Here is a 19,732-nt window from a genome sequence, read left to right as displayed (position 1 = left end):
TCACATGCACTACCATCCCAGTAATCTCCACTTCCCTCATCAGAGCACTTAATCCAACCCAATTTCTTTGCCTGAAATTTCCTGGAGTGTGATCTCAGTGAGAGCCTGCAGTTCCAACTTTCCTGTTTTGCACAACAAATCAAGAAAATCTACATGCTCTCATGAATGCCAGCCTGACTGTGCCCTTTCCTAATCCCCAGCCTCCAGTCCTAATTTTTATATTCTTTTGCAGATCACAGTAATAGCTAATCATACTATCCTGCCTCACTCAATTTTCCCCCATGTTCTAAGTCTTCTCCTTCAGTGGAAATGAATACCATGTACCTTCTGAGTGCCCAAGGGCAAGCAACATATGGAAAGGAAAATTGGCTTATTGCCATAAAAAACACAAACTCAGCAGATTTTTTCTTTCCTCCTAAATTTAACATGATGAAGAAAAGTGCTTACATCACCAAAGCTCCCGAGACCCCAGGGAAATCACTGACAGCTGATTTCTCAATCTCCTCAGAGTACTGTCGAGGGCAAATGCCTCCAGTTATGGGATCCATGCAGTCACAAATGGATGAAGGTGTTTAAAAGTCATAAAATACTGTGTAGACATTCATTAAGGTATGTTTATGATCACCATATTCTTATTTTAAGTTTGAGACTGTGTTTCAAACACAAAAGGATGTGGAAACATATCCTCCTCCTCATTTGGAAAAATACTTCGGGGGCACAAAAATTCAGCTTATGTGAGAATAAACAATGAGAATGAATTTAGAGCAAACAGTATAGTGATCCTCTGGAATTCAAGTATGAAGACAGTATCCATCCCTGGCTAAATACATCTGCTTCTGTCATGAGCTCTATCTCAAGTCACAACTCTTTTGAAATTTCATGGCCAGGACAAGAAACAATTGGACAAAATGTTGCCATTTGGAACCAGTGTGCCCAGAGTTAAAGAAAAAGAAAAAAATTGCCCTTTCTTTTCTGTGGATATTCATTTACGGTTGGTTGAGAAGGGTGTCGTGTAAGTTCTAGCTTCTATCAATACATACTTGATTAGATCTGTTAGAATAAATTATTCACATTTTGGAGAAATGTTCAGTATTCTAGTGTTCTTTCTGTATTCTGAAAGATAAATACTTTCACAAATAATACTTGGGTACCTGGGAAACACAATTAAGTGCTTATTTATACACAGCACAAGTTAGTACTGTATTAAGTAATTTAGATAGACAGTGAGTAGCCTACCCCTTTCCACTTTTTTCCCACTGTGATTTAGAGGGACATCTGTTACTTACGATGCCCCAAACTGAATGAGCTGGTTTTGTCCCCAGCTCTACCCCACTCCTTGCCTAGTGTGCTATATATCAATACAATGGACTTATTTCTGTGTTTTTTTGGGGTTTTTTTTTTTGTGATACGTGGGCCTTTCACTGTTGTGGCCTCTCCCGCTACGGAGCACAGGCTCCGGACACACAGGCTCAGCGGCCATGCTCACGGGCCCAGCCGCTCCATGGCATGTGGGATCTTCCCAGACTGGGGCACGAACCTGTGTCCCCTGCATCAGGCAGGCGGACCCTCAACCACTGCACCACCAGGGAAGCCCACAATGGACTCATTTCTGTTCCTCAAAACATTTGAGGTTCTTCCTTGACTGGACCTTTTTTTGCACATGCTGATCCCTCTATCTGGAATGCCGTTCCCTCAACTCTTTCCCTGCTGGCTGCTTCTTAATCTTTAGATTTCAATCTAAAATCACTTCCCTGGAAAAGCCTTCTTTGAATATGCTTTCTTCTCTCCTCTTGGTTTCTAACATAGCTCCCAGTTTTTTTCTCCTAAGGCTCATTCAATGAGGTATTTGTTTATCTCTTTCCTACTAGACTGTAAATATCTTGAGGGCAGGAGCCACAACTAACTTGTTCCCTGTTGAATTCCCAGGACCTGCACAGGGCCTGGCACACAAGAGGCTCCCAATATATATTTGTCAAGTGAATGTCTGAAAACAAGGATTGAGAAAATATATAATGACATTGGTTCTGTGAATCAACTATTGCTTTAAATGGTTTTGTATCTTATTAATTTCAAATATCAACATACATTTTAAAATATTCATATAGCACCATTATTATATTATGTATACATAGACACTCAGGTTGCAGTAGTAGATTAAAGATCATTTTAAATTATTTTGAGGAACCCCAGTTCTTGAAGGGTTGGCAGCGGCTGAAATAGACATAGAAGTGTGTGCTAAATCTTGCTTATGCTATGACATACCCTAGAAACTATTTTTTTTCATTCTTTCATTCATTTGTAAGAGATCCTTGGTAAAACCATTTTTTTCCTAAGATTTTTTTAAGCATCAACAGTGTAAATCTTCTCTCTTCAAAAATTCCAGTAAATCCAGGCAGTTAGCTGGTTCTAATTAATTGAGGTTTTCTTGCACCTAGCAATCACTGCAGTCTAACCTTTGCTTTTCTGTAATTTAATTTTTCTATGCAAAAAAATCCCTTATTTATTCATTTTTCTTTTATTTAAATCCTACTAAATGGCATGGAGACAAAGGTGAGCCCCCTTTAGTAGTCCACGGCCCAACAGGACATATGAATAAACAGTTAGTTACATTTCAGTGTCATCCAGTGGAGGAGCTGTGCTCCCAAAAGGACCACATCACCCAATTTGGGATGGTTTCCTACAGGAAGTGACGCATGAACCGGAACTTAAAGGTGCATAGGACTAAGCTGGGAGATGTGGAGAGAAAGGGCACAGCATGGACAGAGGCATTGAAAAAAGAAGCATTCTACTGTGTTCCAGGAATCACAAGCAGTTCAGTGTTCCTGGGGCATAAACCTTGGAGGAGTGGAAACTATTGAAGCTGGAGAGGTAGGCAGGGCCAGATGCAGGAAAAGGAGCTTGTACCTTATTAGGGTGCTTGGACTTTACACTCCAGGCCGTGGGGATCCACCAAAGGGTTTTGAGGGAATCGTTAATAGTTAAACTCAAACAAAAAAGAAAAAGTTCATCTCCAAGAACATGTGAATTGAAAAATTTTATGTAAATTACTTTCCATTTTTATGCTACTAGCAGTTGGAAGAGACATATCATAAACAAAAACTTCAAAGGAGTTACAATCTGGCACTCTGTTAATTGTGTTTGTTCCAAACACTTTCCACATCGAAATGGATGTTTAAAACGAACAAATTTGACATTGTGAAGTAGCCCATCTTTAGTCCTGATGTTTATTAAATAGAAGGATTCAAAAATCATCCAATTATTTTTGGAAAATGTGCATGAATGTGTGGTATTTGGAACTCTATTTTAGAACCCAAATGTCATAGACATCTGGACACAAAAATTATGCAAGAGAGACCTTTAGAAATGTGTTACTAATTATTGACTCTTCCCTGAAACAGCACAACTGAGCCTTTGTTATATGCACTGTGTGCGGTACTGCTGTACACTGTGGCTTTTTTCACATGTTACCGTTTATTTTCATAAGATAGTCTTCATAACTAGCATCACAAAGTGCATCATAGAGTTAATAATAAAGCTAGTAAGCTTCAGAAATAAATAAATTATGTTAGCAGCAATGAACGAAGAAAACAGTAGCTTAGAAAAAAGTGTATAAGGAAGGAAGAGGAGAAATATGATCAAGCTAGCTGAAGAGCTGGGGAGAATTCAAGGCAGCCAGCTATAATCGAGAGGTCATGTGAAGTTGTGGAGTTGGGAAAACTGGATTCTAGTACTGGTCTTGTAACTTACCAAATATGTTTTTTAATCTCTCTATGCTTTAATTTTTTCATCTATAACATGAAAAGGTTATATTTTATAGTACTTAAAGTCTCCTATTCTAAAATATAGGTTATAAGAGTTTAAAATATCGTCAGTTTAGGGCTTCCCTGGTGGCGCAGTGGCTGAGAGTCTGCCTGCCGATGCAGGGGACATGGGTTCGTGCCCCGGTCCGGGAAGATCCCACATGCCGTGGAGCGGCTGGGCCCATGAGCCATGGCCGCTGGGCCTGTGCGTCCGGAGCCTGTGCTCCGCAACGGGAGAGGCCACAACAGTGAGAGGCCTGCGTACCGCAAAAAAAAAAATAAATAAATAAAATAAAATAAAATATCGTCAGTTTAACTACCATATGCACCAGAACAATTCTCAGTGACAGTGTTTAAGAACAAGGCAAGATCCTTGCTGCCATAGAGCTTAAATTCTTGTGGGAAGGAAAAGACAGAGTGATAGCTGTAAATAAAATAACTGTACTCGGGGACTTCCCGGATGGTCCAGTGGTTAGGAGTCTGCCTTCCAATGCGGGGGACATGGGCTCAATCCCTGATTGGGGGATTATGATGATACATGCCACGGGGCAGCTAGGCCTACAGCTATAGCCCAGGCCCTCTGGAGCTCGTGTGACACAAGTAGAGAGTCCATGTGTGAAACTACTGAGCCTGAGCACTCTAGAGCCCACACATCACAGCTAGGGAGAAGCCCTGGCACTACAACAAAAGATCCTGCATGTGGCAACTAAGACCCGACGCAGCCAAAAATAAATAAATAAATAAATATTAAAAAAATAATAATCAGCATTAAAATAACTGTACTCAGTGCAAGTCCCATGAAGGAAATAAGACAGGATCATATTCTAGAGAGAAACTAGGTGATCTGAGGGGCCACATTACAGAGATGATCAGGGAATGACTGAGATCTGAAGAATCTAGATTTGTGAAATCCAGGAGTCAGGCATCTGATGGAAGTTACAGTGCAGAGACCGGGTAAGGAACAGGCTAAACTTCCTTGAGAAACACAGAGGAGCCAGGGGGGTTGGAATCTAGAAATGAATGGAAGAAGGACAAAAAAGGGGGTAAACTGGACAAGGACAAGAAAAGGGATCCTCATAGGTCATGGTAAGAAAATTTGGATTTTTATCTTAAGCACAATTGTCAGCGCTTGGAAGGATTTAAGCTGGAAAATGACACAGCCTAATTAAAAAAGTATATATCACGTTGGCCATTGTATTGAGACTTGATTGCAGATGGCAGATTGGAAGCAAAGAAACCAATTCCAGAGGCTATTGTAAAATGCCAGTTAAGGGATAGTGGTAACTTGGACTAAGATGGAGAGGGAGAGGCATAAACCATGTGAGTGCTGATGTACTGGCCTAAATTCTTGTATTTAAATGTCTTCAGTGTTAATGTGATACTTTAGAAGCTGCCTCAGATTAACTCACAATTTGGTAAACTTGACTTAAATTCAATGAAAAATGAAGGAGATAGCTAGGATAAGGGTGATGCCAAATAAATGTCATTTTTGTACTGAATATGGTGCCATGCATATTTGGGGATTTACAATCAGAGTTACAAATAAGTTAAGAGAAAGTGTATCCAGAAAAAGAAATCAAGTATCTTTAGGATAGCTTGATGACTGGCAAAGAGTTCCAGTAGATAGTGCTGTCCAGTTCTATTTAAAAAATACCTAAATTTATTCAACATTCTATTTGTGAAGCATTAGACTAGATGTTTTCAGAGGACGGTCTCCTTATTTTGAACAATTTCTCTAAACCAATTTGATGCAAATAAACAACCAGAACTATCTTTAAAAAATACAAAACATGGGCTTCCTTGGTGGCGCAGTGGTTGAGAGTCTGCCTGCCGATGCAGGGGACACGGGTTCGTGCCCCGGTCCGGGAAGATCCCACATGCCGCGGAGCGGCTGGGCCCGTGAACCATGGCCTCTGAGCCTGCGCTTCCGGAGCCTGTGCTCTGCAACAGGAGAGGCCACAACAGTGAGAGGCCCGCGTACAGCAAAAAAAAAAAAAAAAAAAAATCAGTTTCCACTGCTTTTTTGTTACATTTTAAAAGTAATACAGGAATTTCCCAGGTGGTCCAGTGGGTAAGACTTTGTGCTCCCAATGCAGGGGGCCTAGGTTCCATCCCCAGAGGGGGAACTAGATCCAGCATGCTTGGGACAACTAAGAGTCTGCATGCCACAACGAAGACCTGGCGCAGGCAAAAGAAAGAAAGAAAGAAGCGGGGGCAGGGGAGGGAGAAAAGGAAGGAAGGAAGAAAGAAATATTAAAAAAAATAAAAGTAATACAGAAAAATACACTGGCCAATAACAGTAGAAATCAAGACGTGTACTCCATTTTGAGAGAGCTAAGGAATAAATGCTGTTATAGCTGCCTGGTTTTTTTTTTTGTTTTTTTTTTTCCGGTACGCGGGCCTCTCACTGTTGTGGCCTCTCCCGTTGCGGAGCACAGGCTCCAGACGCGCAGGCTCAGCGACCATGGCTCATGGCCCAGCCACTCTGTGGCATGTGGGATCCTCCCAGACGGGGGCACAAACCCGTGTCCCCTGCATCGGCAGGCAGACTCTCAACCACTGCGCCACCAGGGAAGCCCCCAAGTTAATCTTTATTACAGTTCTGTGAGTGGGTAATATCCTTGGTGTATAGAAAAAATTGATACATCTCTACTCTCCTAAGGCACATTTGATAAAATTTCCTTTAGGATTAGGATGTGTCCCCTTAGAATACACCACTGGTAAGCTTTTTCCTGAGCAGAGCTAGGTACCAATCCTTCACCTCATCCGAAAGTTACCCTTTTCTCGCCATTCAGATAGTCCTTGAAAGCTTTCATGTTTTCCTAGGCTAGTCAGAGAGCAGTAATGGTTTACATGATGTCACTCTGTCTAGACCTGAGAACGTGAAGTAGAAAGAGTTCTAGACCAGTGTTTGTACTGGCTCTTTCACTAACTTGAGCGAGTCATTTCCATTTTCTGTGTCTCTGCTTCCCCATCTAATTGGAAGGTGGATGTGAGTGTAGGGGGTTGTGAGGGGTATATAATACCTATCTCATCTTCTCTACCAAATTGGTGTCCAGATCAAATGAGATGATGTATCTGAAAACTCTTTGAATAAGTACAAAGCATTGTACTTCTAAAACACAACTATTTATTGAGCTCTCACTATGTCCAGGCCCTGTGCTCAGTGCTTTATATGATTTATATTATTTAAGAAACAAACAAGAAGTTTTCATTAACCTCATTTTACAGAAGAGGAAATGAAGGCTTAGATCAGTTAAATGCCAAAGGTCCAAAGGATGCTGTCACATAACTAGTCACATGGCGAGTAAGTGGTGGAGCTGGGCTATGAGCCCAGGTCTATCTCGCTGCAATCATCACCTCTCCATCACTGGGTTATACTGCTACCCATTCTATACGTGTAAGTCAGTAGCATTGGCCTCATCTATTTTTATGAACCCTAAATACAATTATCCCTCATACAGACATTCTAAATCTATTTTACTAATTGTATAGTGACTTACTCTACTTTGTTTGCTCTTCATATGTTATATATCAGTGTATTCTGTAAAAATGTAAACTTCTTAAAGATAAAGCCCATTTCCTTTAGTGTTCTCTGTATGGTCCCTAGCACAGATGTATAACTATTTTGTGATGAGGAGGAGGAAGAATCAGAAATCTAGGCTGGGTAGGAGGGTAGTAAATCTATTGAAAAGGGTCCCCAAAACAAGGGATCCTCCGAGGAACAACTGAGAGTTTTATTTATTTATTTATTTATTTTGGCCGCGCAGCTGGCAGGATCTCAGTTCCCCGACAAAGGACTGAACATAGGCCATGGCAGTGAAAGCCTGGAATACTAACCACTAGGCCACCAGGGAACTCCCTATTTAATATTTCTAATTCACCAGCTATAGTATAGTTAAACACCAAAATATGCTCATATAAAGGTATTTTTTAAAGTTGCACGTGGGTAGAAGAAAGTTGTGAGTCACGTACTGAAAGAAGCTTAGTTTTTTTGTGTATGTGTATTATATGAAAAATTAGAATCACATTTCAGAAAAGTGCCCCAAATTCAGCAACCAGGATTAAAACCTTAAGAAAAAGAATACACTGAATAATTTCTTTCTTCTTAGGAGCTGACCTTAGTTTATATCTGTAGAGTAGATCAAGACCAAGTATATTGATTCCTATTGTACAGATGTGAAAGATAATGCAGATAATGAACAAGTTATGCCCTTCAAGGCCATGAATAATTGTGGGCAACCAAGAAGTCAGGCATCCCAAGGGTGGAATTAAAAAAAAAAAAAAATGAAGTCAACTCCTGAGCCACACAGAGAATACCTGCACACACACTCTCTTCTGAGCCTCTGCAACCACAGTAAAACACTGCGGGAGGCGATGTGAACAGAGAGCCTCTCTTGCTAGCCTTTGGTGGTAAGTAATTCTATCCAGTATAACTTTTTTTTAAAAAATTTATTTATTTATTTATTTATTTTTGGCTGCGTTGGGTCTTTGTTGCTGCGCACGGGCTTTCTCTAGTTGCGGTGAGCGGGGGCTACTCTTTGTTGCGGTGCACAGGCTTCTCATTGCGGTGGCTTCTCTTGTTGCAGAGCACGGGCTCTAGGTGTGTGGACTTCAGTAGTTGTGGTGCATGGGCCCAGTAGTTGTGGCTCGTGGGCTCTAGAGCACAGGCTCAGTTGCTGTGGCGCACAGGCTTATTTGCTCTGCAGCACGTGGTATCTTCCCAGACCAGGGCTTGAACCTGTGTCCCCTGCCTTGGCAGGTGGATTCTCAACCACTGTGCCACCAGGGAAGCCCCCCCACAATATAACTTTATGAAGGTCACCTCCCATCTTTTGTTTTTAAGTGGGGGAAGAAAGGGAAGTGTTTTGAAGGATAATTATGAGAAAGATTCAGCTCTTCATGTTTAAATTTGCCTCTTCCTTTTCAAAAAATTATCTTGGGGCAGTAGTTGTCAAGACCATCATGTGTCAAGTATAGTCAGTATCTAGAGAACTACTATTAGGTACATCCAGAATGTTATTCTCTAAGAATAAAATCAGTAAGTTAAAAATATGGAGGATGAGACCTGTCTTCTATAGAGAAGACAGATCATAATTAGATGCCTGAGAAAACTGCGACCATCCAAATCTTATCAGGGTGACTGCTTATTTTTATTTTCTAGTCTATCTGAAAGGTGATCAAGAGAAAGTGAAAATCATAACTAGGATAACAAGGCCAGATGAGGACAAAGGGCCAAGTAGTGAAAGTGGTTGAGAAAGTCAAGAGTGAGAGGGGTGCGTTCTGAGGTCACTGTTTATTACATCTTGTTTAAACAAAACAAAACAAAATTGTTAGCAGAAGGCAAGAATCTAGGCAATGAGAGAGACCAAACCCATCCCCCAAAACAGAAAGTTGGTCGTATTTCTCCTGCATGGTCCAGGAGAAAATCATTTACTCTGCCAAACACAGTATGTCCAGGTCCCGGAAGATAAGTGTTTTCTGTTACAGTGAAGGCAGGGATAGTTCATCTGGCTTTTTTCTGGTCTGGAAGAAATATCTCAGGAGACTGGCAGTTTCCCCTTGTTCCAAGTTCACACTCAACAAACAGCCCTCTGATTTCTAATTTTACTTCCTGTTAAAGGCAGGAGTGGATAGAAATAGCAAGGCCTTTGAACAGGTCTATATCTTGCACTTTTAAGTAATACATTTACATTTTGTTTTATATCTCAAACGTTTATAATTTGACTGTTGAGGTTAACAGTTCTGCCTAATTATCTAGGCAGTTCAAGTTCATTTTCAAAATCAAATTTCTTGGACACACCTAGGCTTATCTGGACCAGACAACTGAAACACGGGATGAGAGCAGAATAAGGCAAATAAATTGGTCAGCTAGTTTTTCTCTGATTCCATTACGCCCTATCGACATAACTTTAACAACAGGAAGACTTGCGGTAGATGAAATAATTTTTGCACTTACTCCATGACTCAAGACAAAGAGTGAGGGACTTCCCTGGTGGCGCAGTGGTTAAGAATCCACCTGCCAATGCAGGGGACATGGGTTCGAGCCCTGGTCCAGGAAGATCCCACATGCCATGGAGCAACAAAGCCCGTGCGCAGCTACTGAGCCAATGAGCCACAACTACTGAAGCCCACCTGTTGTAACTACTGAGCCTGTGTGCTGCAACTACTGAAGCCAGCACACTGAGAGCCTGTGCTCCACAACGAGAAGCCACCTCAATGAGAAGCCTGTGCACCACGATGAAGAGTAGCCCCCGCTCTCCACAACTAGAGAAAGCCCGTGCACAGCAGCAAAGACCCAAAGCAGCCAACAGTAAATAAATAAATAAATTAGTTTAAAAAAAAAGACAAAGAGTGAACAAAAGCTACAGGAGACAGTGGTGATGAAGTTATTTCAACTCCAAGCATCTGGCTTTTGAAAACATTTTATGGGAGATAAAACATTTTCAAGTTTTATCCACACCTAAAAGCGTCTATCATAGCTACAGACTATTATACAGTGCTGATGAATGCAATCATTCCTTAACTTACGTGTACCTATTTTGTGTCAGGCATTTTGTGCAATGTCTGGAAATCCAAACTGAACAAGGCATACGAATAAAAAACTAAAATAATCAGAGATGGATTGTGAGATCACATATAAGGCAGTAATGGTAATACATAGAGAAATCTCTGCATGTGGGGCTAGAAAGACTCCCTTTGAACTAGGTTTTGAGAGAAATACAACAGTTTGCCCTCTTTGTCTAGGAGGAAAAAGGGAATTCCAGGCAGAGGAAATGGGTAGGAAGCAAAGCCTAGAAGGTATGAAGCAGATTGGCTTGTACGGCAAATTACTGGAATATAGTTCGAGCAATGGGGAGACAGGAGGTAAGCTTGCTGAGGACTTAATCAGGTGGGGAATGGGAGAGGTTGGTGGTGACATTTAAAATGTTACTGTTTTGGGGGGGTTAAAATTTATTTATTTATTTTATTATTATTTTTTTGGCTGTGTTGGGTCTTTGTTGCTGCACACGGGCTTTCTCTAGTTGCGGCGAGCTGGGGCTACTCTTTGTTGCGGTGCGCAGGCCTCTCAATGCGGTGGCTTTTCTTGTTTCAGAGCACGGGCTCTAGGTGTGCTGGCTTCAGTAGTTGCAGCACACAGGCTTCAGTAGTTGTGGCACACGGGCTCAGTAGTTGTGGCTCGCAGGCTCTAGAGCGCAGGCTCAGCAGTTGTGGCGCACGGGATTAGTCGCTCTGCGGCAAGTGGGATCTTCCCAGACCAGGGCTCAAACCCATGTCCCCTGCATTGGCAGGTGGATTCTTAACCACTGCGCCACCAGGGACGTCCCGGTGGTGACATTTAAAATAGAGAAACAATATATTAAGAAAAGTATAGCTGTTATGACAGTGAGGCAAAAGTGAGCAGGGGAAAGGAAGACCAACTGAGTCTAGGTCCTAAATTAAAGCAGTTGTAATGAGACTGCAAAGGAAAGAGACTAGTTTGGCAGCTAGAATTGGTAGAGCTTGGTGACAGATTGTTTTTAGGGGCGAGAGAGGGAGGAACTAGCATAACTCCCAAATTACTGGCTTTGGAACATAGGGATCTTTTATTATATCTTTCTCTAAACCATTATACATTATTCATTGAGAGATTAAAGATGTGCCTGCATTGTGAAACATCATTAGTTTCCGACTAAGGGAATCCCTAGATTAGAAACCCCAAGCCACCCCCATTCCTGCTTCTCCTGTCCATTTGGTGCTTTCTCAGGAAGCTGTGGCTCCAGGCAAAGATACATACATATATAATAAAACAAATCTATTGTCCTAGTAAAAGAAATACGAAAGCCAGAATATATAATTAAACATATTTGGAATGCTTAGAACTAGGTGTACGTGGCTTTATCACAGACTGTAGCTGTACTCTGTGTGCAGCTCTGCCTGCTTCTCATTAAACAAAGAATTGGCTTTCAAGAACAAAAACGTGAAAGCTTATTTAGTTACAGGATAACCAGAAACTTGTGCTTGAAAATTTAGATGTGTATTAGCAAAATTCCATCTTGACTTTTTCTACTGGGTAAAATAATGAAACAAATGCATATTATTCTAAATAGATACTTCTTGTATTAAACATGTTTGACGATTAAAAAGTTTATGTGAATATTATTTCTCAAGTTTTGCTCAGGGTTTCACGTGCTTTTGTGTCTCCCCTCTGTGTGGCCATTAGAGAGGCATTCTAGCCTCATGGTTAGGAAGCTAAACTCTGGAGTTATGTTGTCCAAGTTCAAACACTACCTCTGTCACTTATGTCTTTGGTCACTCCATCAGTTGCCCCTGTTAGCTTGTCACTGACACACACGTGAAATTAATTATATCAGCATGATCTCTGAGTAGATCCTAATCCCAATGCAGAAATACTAGATAGGACTTGACTTCAAAAAACATACATAAAATCTAAGTCAGTGGTTCTCAAGCTTTATTGTACATTAGAATCACCTGGAGGGCTTGATAAGCCACAGATTGCTGGGCCCACCCATAGAAATTTCTAATTTAGTAGATCTGGGGTGAGGGTCAAAACTTTGCATTTCTGACAAATTCCAAGTGATGGTCTAGGGCTCATACTTTGAGAAATACTGATCTCATTGGAAAGGGAATTCATTTAGAAAAAAGAGAAGAGAGATATAACAGTGCTTAGAAAACACACGTACACAGTTTGTCATGATTTTGTTTAGGAAGCTATATACACAGGGAAATCCAGTGGCTGATAAGCCATTCATTTCAGTGAAAATCACTCATTTTGTTTTATTACTAAGATGACCTTGAGTTTCTGCCATTCTAGGAATGTATCCCCATAATTAGAGTGTGCATTAGTCCCACTCAGAGAAACCTGTTTACGCCAACTCACCTTTTCCAGTATTTTAGGGTTTTATGCTTGAACCTGAACCAAATCAAACCATGAACAATTTAACTGAGATATGTCAAGCTAATTTGTTGAAATCCCAAACTAAGTCAAATCCCCCAGGTATCCTTTCCCTGAAGTGTAAACCAAATGAATGAGGGTTTTCTTGTTTGTTTATTTAAAAAAAAAATAGTGAACTAGTTCAAATTAAAAAACCTTTCAATTTTTTAAAAAATGGCTGAAATGCAAGATTGTATTTCCTAACATTCCAATTCATTCAAAACAAAACAAAACTCTGTTTAAGATACCCATATCCTATGAATGGATAAAGAAGATGTGGCAGGGCTTCCCTGGTGGCGCAGTGGTTGAGAATCTGCCTGCCAATGCAGGGGACACGGGTTCGAGCCCCAGTCTGGGAAGAGCCCACATGCCGCAGAGCAACTAGTCCCGTGAGCCACAATTACTGAGCCTGCGCGTCTGGAAGCTGTGCTCCGCAACAAGAGAGGCCGCAATAGTGAGAGCCCCGCGCACCGCGATAAGGAGTGGCCCCCACTTGACGCAACTAGAGAAAGCCCTCACACAGAAACAAAGAGCCAACACAGCCATAAATGAATAAAGAAAAAATTAAAAAAAAAAAGATGTGGCACATATATACAATGGAATATTACTCAGCCATAAAAAGAAACGAAATTGAGCTATTTGTAACGAGGTGGATAGTCTGTCATACAGAGTGAAGTAAGTCAGAAAGAGAAAGACAAATACCATATGCTAACACATATCTATGGAATTTAAGAAAAAAAAAACGTCATGAAGAACCTAGGGGTAAAACAGGAATAAAGACACAGACCTACTTGAGAATGGCTTGAGGATATGGGGAGGGGGAAGGGTAAGCTGTGACAAAGCGCGAGAGAGGCATGGACATATATACACTACCAAACGTAAGGTAGATAGCTAGTGGGAAGCAGCCGCATAACACAGGGAGATCAGCTCGCTGCTTTGTGACCGCCTGGAGGGGTGGGATAGGGAGGGTGGGAGGGAGGGAGATGCAAGAGGGAAGGGATATGGGAACAGATGTATATGTATAACTGATTCACTTTGTTATAAAGCAGAAACTAATAAAATAAATAAATAAAAATAAATAAATAAAAAATAAAAAAAAACACAACCCCCCCCACACACACACAAAAAGATACCCTTATCCTAAGTAACAAGTAGTTGACTGCAATGCTAGAATAGTAAATCCTTGTAAGAGTCTGGGTCCCAGAAAGAAAGAGTATTCCACTCATAGGGTTCAAATCAAGCCACTTTAATGAAGGAACTCTTCATGGAGCTGTGTGGAGGGATTTAAGGGGACAAGAGAGGGATGCTGGGGTACAGAAGACTAGCCATGGCAGGAGGTCACAACCACCCAGGGCCTGAAGAGGCTAAAGGACAGAGTGTTTAGTGAGCCCAACGAGAAGAGGAAAGATGGAAAAGAGGCTATCGGGCAGGTGATTTAGTCTTGACGAACACCTCCCTCCCAAATATACAAATTCGAATAGGGTTGCTAAATCAAGGAGGAAGTGGGGAGGAAATACCCCGGCCTCTCTCTCCTCCTACCCTCTGATCTTTTGCTGATGCTTCCATTTGTCTGAACCCAACCGAAAGTCAGGTGTCAGGGAGCCCCAGGGACTCATCGGCAGGGGTCAACTTCCTCGCAGAGCAGGGCAAATGGAAACTGATCAGCACGATCCCCCTTTTACTACATTAATGCTAGACATTAGATGTATTGGTAACTGAGGCAACGTGGATGAAATTCTTAGGAAAGTCCCGGACATACAAGAAGCATTACACTCTGAACGTCAGCTATCATCACTGCGGCAGGCTCAGCCCTGTTTTACAGACAATGAGACTAAAGCTCGTGACTCTCCGCGGCTCCCCCTTGGTTAACATTAGTAACAGAGCCCACACTCAAATCCAGGTTTTTAGATTCCAATTTTGTACGCATTCTGCTCTGAGAGTTGACTATAGCACCATTATAAGTATAAGGTAATGTGTTGCATGCATAATTAATTTTATAATTTATTGCAGGAAAAGAAAGCATCTTTATTCTCTAGACCTGAATAAAGAAATCTGCAACCAAATCAACACCTTACCAACATGTATAAAAATAAAATAAAAAACGTATTTCAAAGGCAATTCTACGTATTCCATAATAATGGTAATAGTAATGCTGATGTGAGCAATAGTTAACATTTTTGAATGTATATTATGTTCAGCACTGAGTTATTTTTCTAGTATTGTACTAATATAGCCACTAATCTATGTCACCCATTTATTTATTTATTTGGCTGTGTTGGGTTTTCATTGTTGCAGACAGGCTTTCTCTAGTTGTGGTGAGTCGGGGCTACTCTTTGTTGTGGAGCCCGGGCTCTAGGTGCGCGGGCTTCAGTAGCTGTGGTTTGAGGGCTGTAGAGCACAGGCTCAGTACTTGTGGCACACAGGCTTTGTTGCTCCCTGGCATGTGGGATCTTCCCGGTCCAGGGGTCGAACCCATGTCCCCTACATTGGCAGGTGGATTCTTAACCACTGCGCCACCAGGGAAGTCCCATATGTCACTCATTTTAAATTCCTGTTTATTCTTTCAGGTTTTGAGTTTCTTTTTTTTTTTAACTTGGAAATAATTCACTTGAAGGATTTTGTAACTAAATAAATTTTACCTGACTCTGCTGGCCCTTGTCTGACCATTTAAGGTTTCATAAAATCATTTAAAATGTGATATATATATTATCTCTTTAAAACCTCCCAGATAACAATTTTTTTCCCTGTACAGTAAGTCCCCTACATATGAATGAGTTCTGTTCCAAGAGCTCATTCGTAAGTCCAATTTGTTCATAAATCTAACAAAGTTAGCCTAGGTACCCAACTAACACAATCGGCTGTATAGTACTGTGCTGTAATAGGTTTATAATACGTTCGCATCTTTGGAAGTTCACAACTTGAAGGTACGTATGTAGGGGACTTACTGTAACTGTTTGAGAACTTATTCGTCTCATTGTCCTGCTGTGATACAAAATTAGCCCTGAGGTCAGAGGCATGAACTGGCCATGCATTCAAAATCTGATTACATGAAATAAGATATCGTGAAAATAAACAGAGTTAGCTTCTGATTTGTGTCAGGTAAGCTTTCTTGGCAACAGATTTTAAACAGTGAGATAGCCATTTACCCTTAGGTCTTTGCAGTTTAGGGTTTTAGAGTTTCATTTCAAAGAAGGTACAATCATTAAGCTGAAACATCATATGTACATTTCTGGTCAGCTAAAGAAACAACGAATGTTTTTCCTGTGGGGCTGATTTGCACCCTGTCACACTGTCAGCTTCTCTCTGGTGACTGGAGCAATGATCAGACCGGGGCACTGTGACCAATGGCTCATCACGAAATTAGGCTCTTTCTTGGCAGTCAGGTTTCCGAGTTGTCATTAAGAGTCTGTGTAGCAATAGTCTTAGACGGCTCTACCCTGAAAACTAACCACACGAAAGAAAAAAATCTTACATGTACACCCTTTGTTTTCTACTTTGTTGTCTACTTATAGCATAGGTTGACCCATAAGAAATTACCTAATTACAGTACAGGCTGAACTATGTGAAAATGCCAATATTTGGCCAATAATTGATGGTCAGATGCCAGTTTGATATTGGACAGCAATTTCATTTGATTCATCCTAATAATTCTGATACTGATTGAAGCTGCTCATGGAGCAGTGGCATTTCATTTAAACCTTCTTTTAAAGTTCACTACATTGGTAAACATATTACTTTTGCACATTCTACACATCTTCATGTCACTTCTGACTTTTTTTTCCCTCTTGTTGAAGATTTCAGGTAAATACGAACATCCAAGAAATCTGTGAAATTGAGATTCTAAGGTGTTTATAAAGGATTTATATGTGTAACATTCCTAACCAAATTCTGGGTACATAGTAGGCAATCAGAATTGAGTGATTATGTCTCAGCACAAAAGTCATTGGTGTGAATGTATCTTATAATAGTGGCATATTGTCATATGGTCTTTACCAGTTACATATTCTTTAAATGCATTATTTCACTTTGTTTAGAGTCAAATTACCTAAAAACCCACTCCCAACACATTCAACTGACATGTCAAATAATACTGCAAGTATTTAAAGGGTAACACTGCATTGTTATATAAACACTCTTCTAACAGTTAACAGAGAAGTTGAAAACAAAGAAAAGGAAAAGGATTTTCTATGCATTTGTATAAACTGGATATTAGAAAATGTCATGTTATGATTTTTACAGTAAGATCAGGAGATGATTTCTTACACACAGATGTCTGTCTTGTGGTGAACTTGAGGAACTGACTTATGTAATTAACAAGGAAACATGAGTATTTATAAACATGGAGAGTTTTGAAGGATGAGATCCTGATTTTATAATAATGGTGGTGTACTCAAATTCTCCCTTATTGTCCATGCCCAGACTCTTACAATTTGACAAGTGCATTAAAACCCCTGTAAGTTGTGTTCCCTTTGATGTTATTATCACTGCTCTTAAATACAGAGGAAAATGTGTGATGCAGCTGACGGATGGGCAGATGAGTCAGCCGCCCTGACAGCCCTACACATGGTCCACAGGTGTTCCGTTTGGCTTCAGTGTACTTCAGAAGCAGAAGTTTTTAAAGGGTCCCACACAACTTTACAGATCTATCTTTTCTGCAGCTCCTTTGCACTAACCACATCTATACAACAGGCCCTAAATCCTAGAAGTTTGAACCTTCAGAGTAGAGGAAGTTTGGTGAATTCCACAGCAGTTTGGAACCAAGTCAGAACACAGGGCTTTACAGGTAGAGGTTTACGATGCAGCTTGGATTCAGCAGGTCTGCAACTCAGAGCACTGTATTTTTTATAATTTCCTAGGTGATCCCAATGTTGCTGCTCTGTGGACCACACTTGACTCTGGGTAGCAAAGGACTAGGCATTTCCACTTTTTTGACCTACTGGTATCTCAGAGGCAACAAAACCAAGCTCAAGTTTACTGTCTTCCTCCCAAAACCAGACAGTCTTCTGCTTGAGTTCTTATTAATTTTTGCCGCTATGAATTCTCCACCCAACCACAGAGTAATATGAGTTTCCTTCTTATGCCCCCCACTATCACATCCAAATCAATTTCATCAGAACGTCTTCTGATGTCTCTCATACCCATCTCTCACTTTTCACTTCACTGCTACTCTCTGGACTCAGGCCCCTAGGCCTCCCATTCCTCTCTGCCCTTCCGGCCCTGCCCGTGTCCACACCAACAAATCCAACTCTAGGCACAGCTGCCATTTTATTTACTTTATTTTATTTTTGGCTGTGTTGGGTCTTCGCCGCTGTGCACGGGCTTTCTCGAGTTGTAGTGAGCAGGGCTACTCTTCATTGCGGTGCGCGGGCTTCTCACTGAAGTGGCTTCTCTTGCAGCAGAGTAGAGGCTCTAGTTGCACGGGCTTCCGTAGCTGTGGTGCGTGGACTCAGTAGTTGCGGCTCTCGGGCTCTAGAGCACAGGCTCAGTAGTTGTGGCGCACAGGCTTAGTTGCTCCACAGCATGTGGGATCTTCCCGGACCAGGGCTTGAACCCATGTCCCCTGCATTGGCAGACCGATTCTTAACCACTGCGGCACCAGGGAAGTCCCACAACTGCTATTCTAAAGCAGTGCTTATATACACTGATGCTCTGCAGAGAAACCATCTGGAGTTGAGTCTAGAGTTCCCCATCTGGAACTCCAGGCCCACAGTCCTGCCTCTTTCCCCATTCTTATCTCCAAATGTTCTTACATGTGAAACTTAAGGATTAATTGCCAAGACCTGAATACCTTTTCAGTTTTCAGTTCTCCTGAGCAGTCCCATGTTCCTATGTTACTTTAAGTGTCATGCGAGTGCTACAAAGTCATAAGCATCCAAAAGAGCCTGGGGTGAATAGCTTCATGACATGAGGCATTTCATGGGGCCTGGAGGGTAATAAAGATCTCTATAGAGGTTATTAACTGTTTGTTTCTACATTTCTTTATCATTGGACTGTAATGGGCACTTGTCACTTAGTAAAAGAAAGCGAATAAGTTACAATTTTAGTGAAAAGACTAATAACAATAAAAGAGCATCCCTTGGGCCTTTTATCCCATTGCACAATCCACAACCAAGCAGGTGTCCCACTGTAATTGGTTTTCTTGTCTTACTTTTACACAGAGCTGCTCCCCAGGAGAGAGTGTGTCTTGTTCATCTTTTTTATCTCCAACACTGAGTGTAGCGTGTGGTACAAGGTGGGCATCAGGAAGATCCAGGGTTTGGAACCTGAAGCTTATACAGTATAGGGGCCCCTCTGTAAGAAAGAGAATTTGAATCTCTCTCTTTCTCTAAGTTTTCAAAAATATATGACCTTGAGGATACATTGCTAGGGGCCCCTTGTAGGACCTTGGAAGGGGGTTCGTGCGAATGTAAGGGTTGGGGGTGGGTCTGGAAACTTAAGCTGCTTTAACCACGTGGTATAACCACCTCTGCTGTCAATCATCTCTTTTCTGTTGTTGAGGTAGTGGTCAGTGTTACTTTAATGAAAAAAAGAATGTGACCTTTTTCATAACTGTGACCTTTCATGCTGTGCTCTCTGAGCATGGGATCTGAATATCTACACCTGAGGGTGTTCTGCTTTTAGGAAGATTAACTTCCTTCAGGATACATGCTGTAGAGGCATTTGAGTTTCCTGGAGTTTGCAGGAATTTCAGATACCCCTGGGATCATCCTCTGATGGCACAACCCTCACTTACAAATCTAGTGAAGCCAGCAGTTTTCAAACTCAGTGTTTATATTTTTAAATGAAAACATTGCCTTATAACACCACCATTCTCTAAGACTTTCAGAATGTGTTTTGAATATTTCCGTTCTAATTGGAAACTTCCCTACGAAATCATAGACTTTGAATTCAGTTTATATTCTTTTTGATACTCTTTCAAGGCATATTTCTTATAACTAGTTTTATAAGAGGAAACACTTGTAAAAGTAGGAGACACTTTTGTCGTTTCATGAAATAT

This window comes from Hyperoodon ampullatus, assembly GCF_949752795.1.
Source record: "Hyperoodon ampullatus genome assembly, chromosome: 17".
Classification (NCBI taxonomy): Eukaryota; Metazoa; Chordata; class Mammalia; order Artiodactyla; family Ziphiidae; genus Hyperoodon; species Hyperoodon ampullatus.
Note: the sequence above shows the minus strand (reverse complement) of the source record.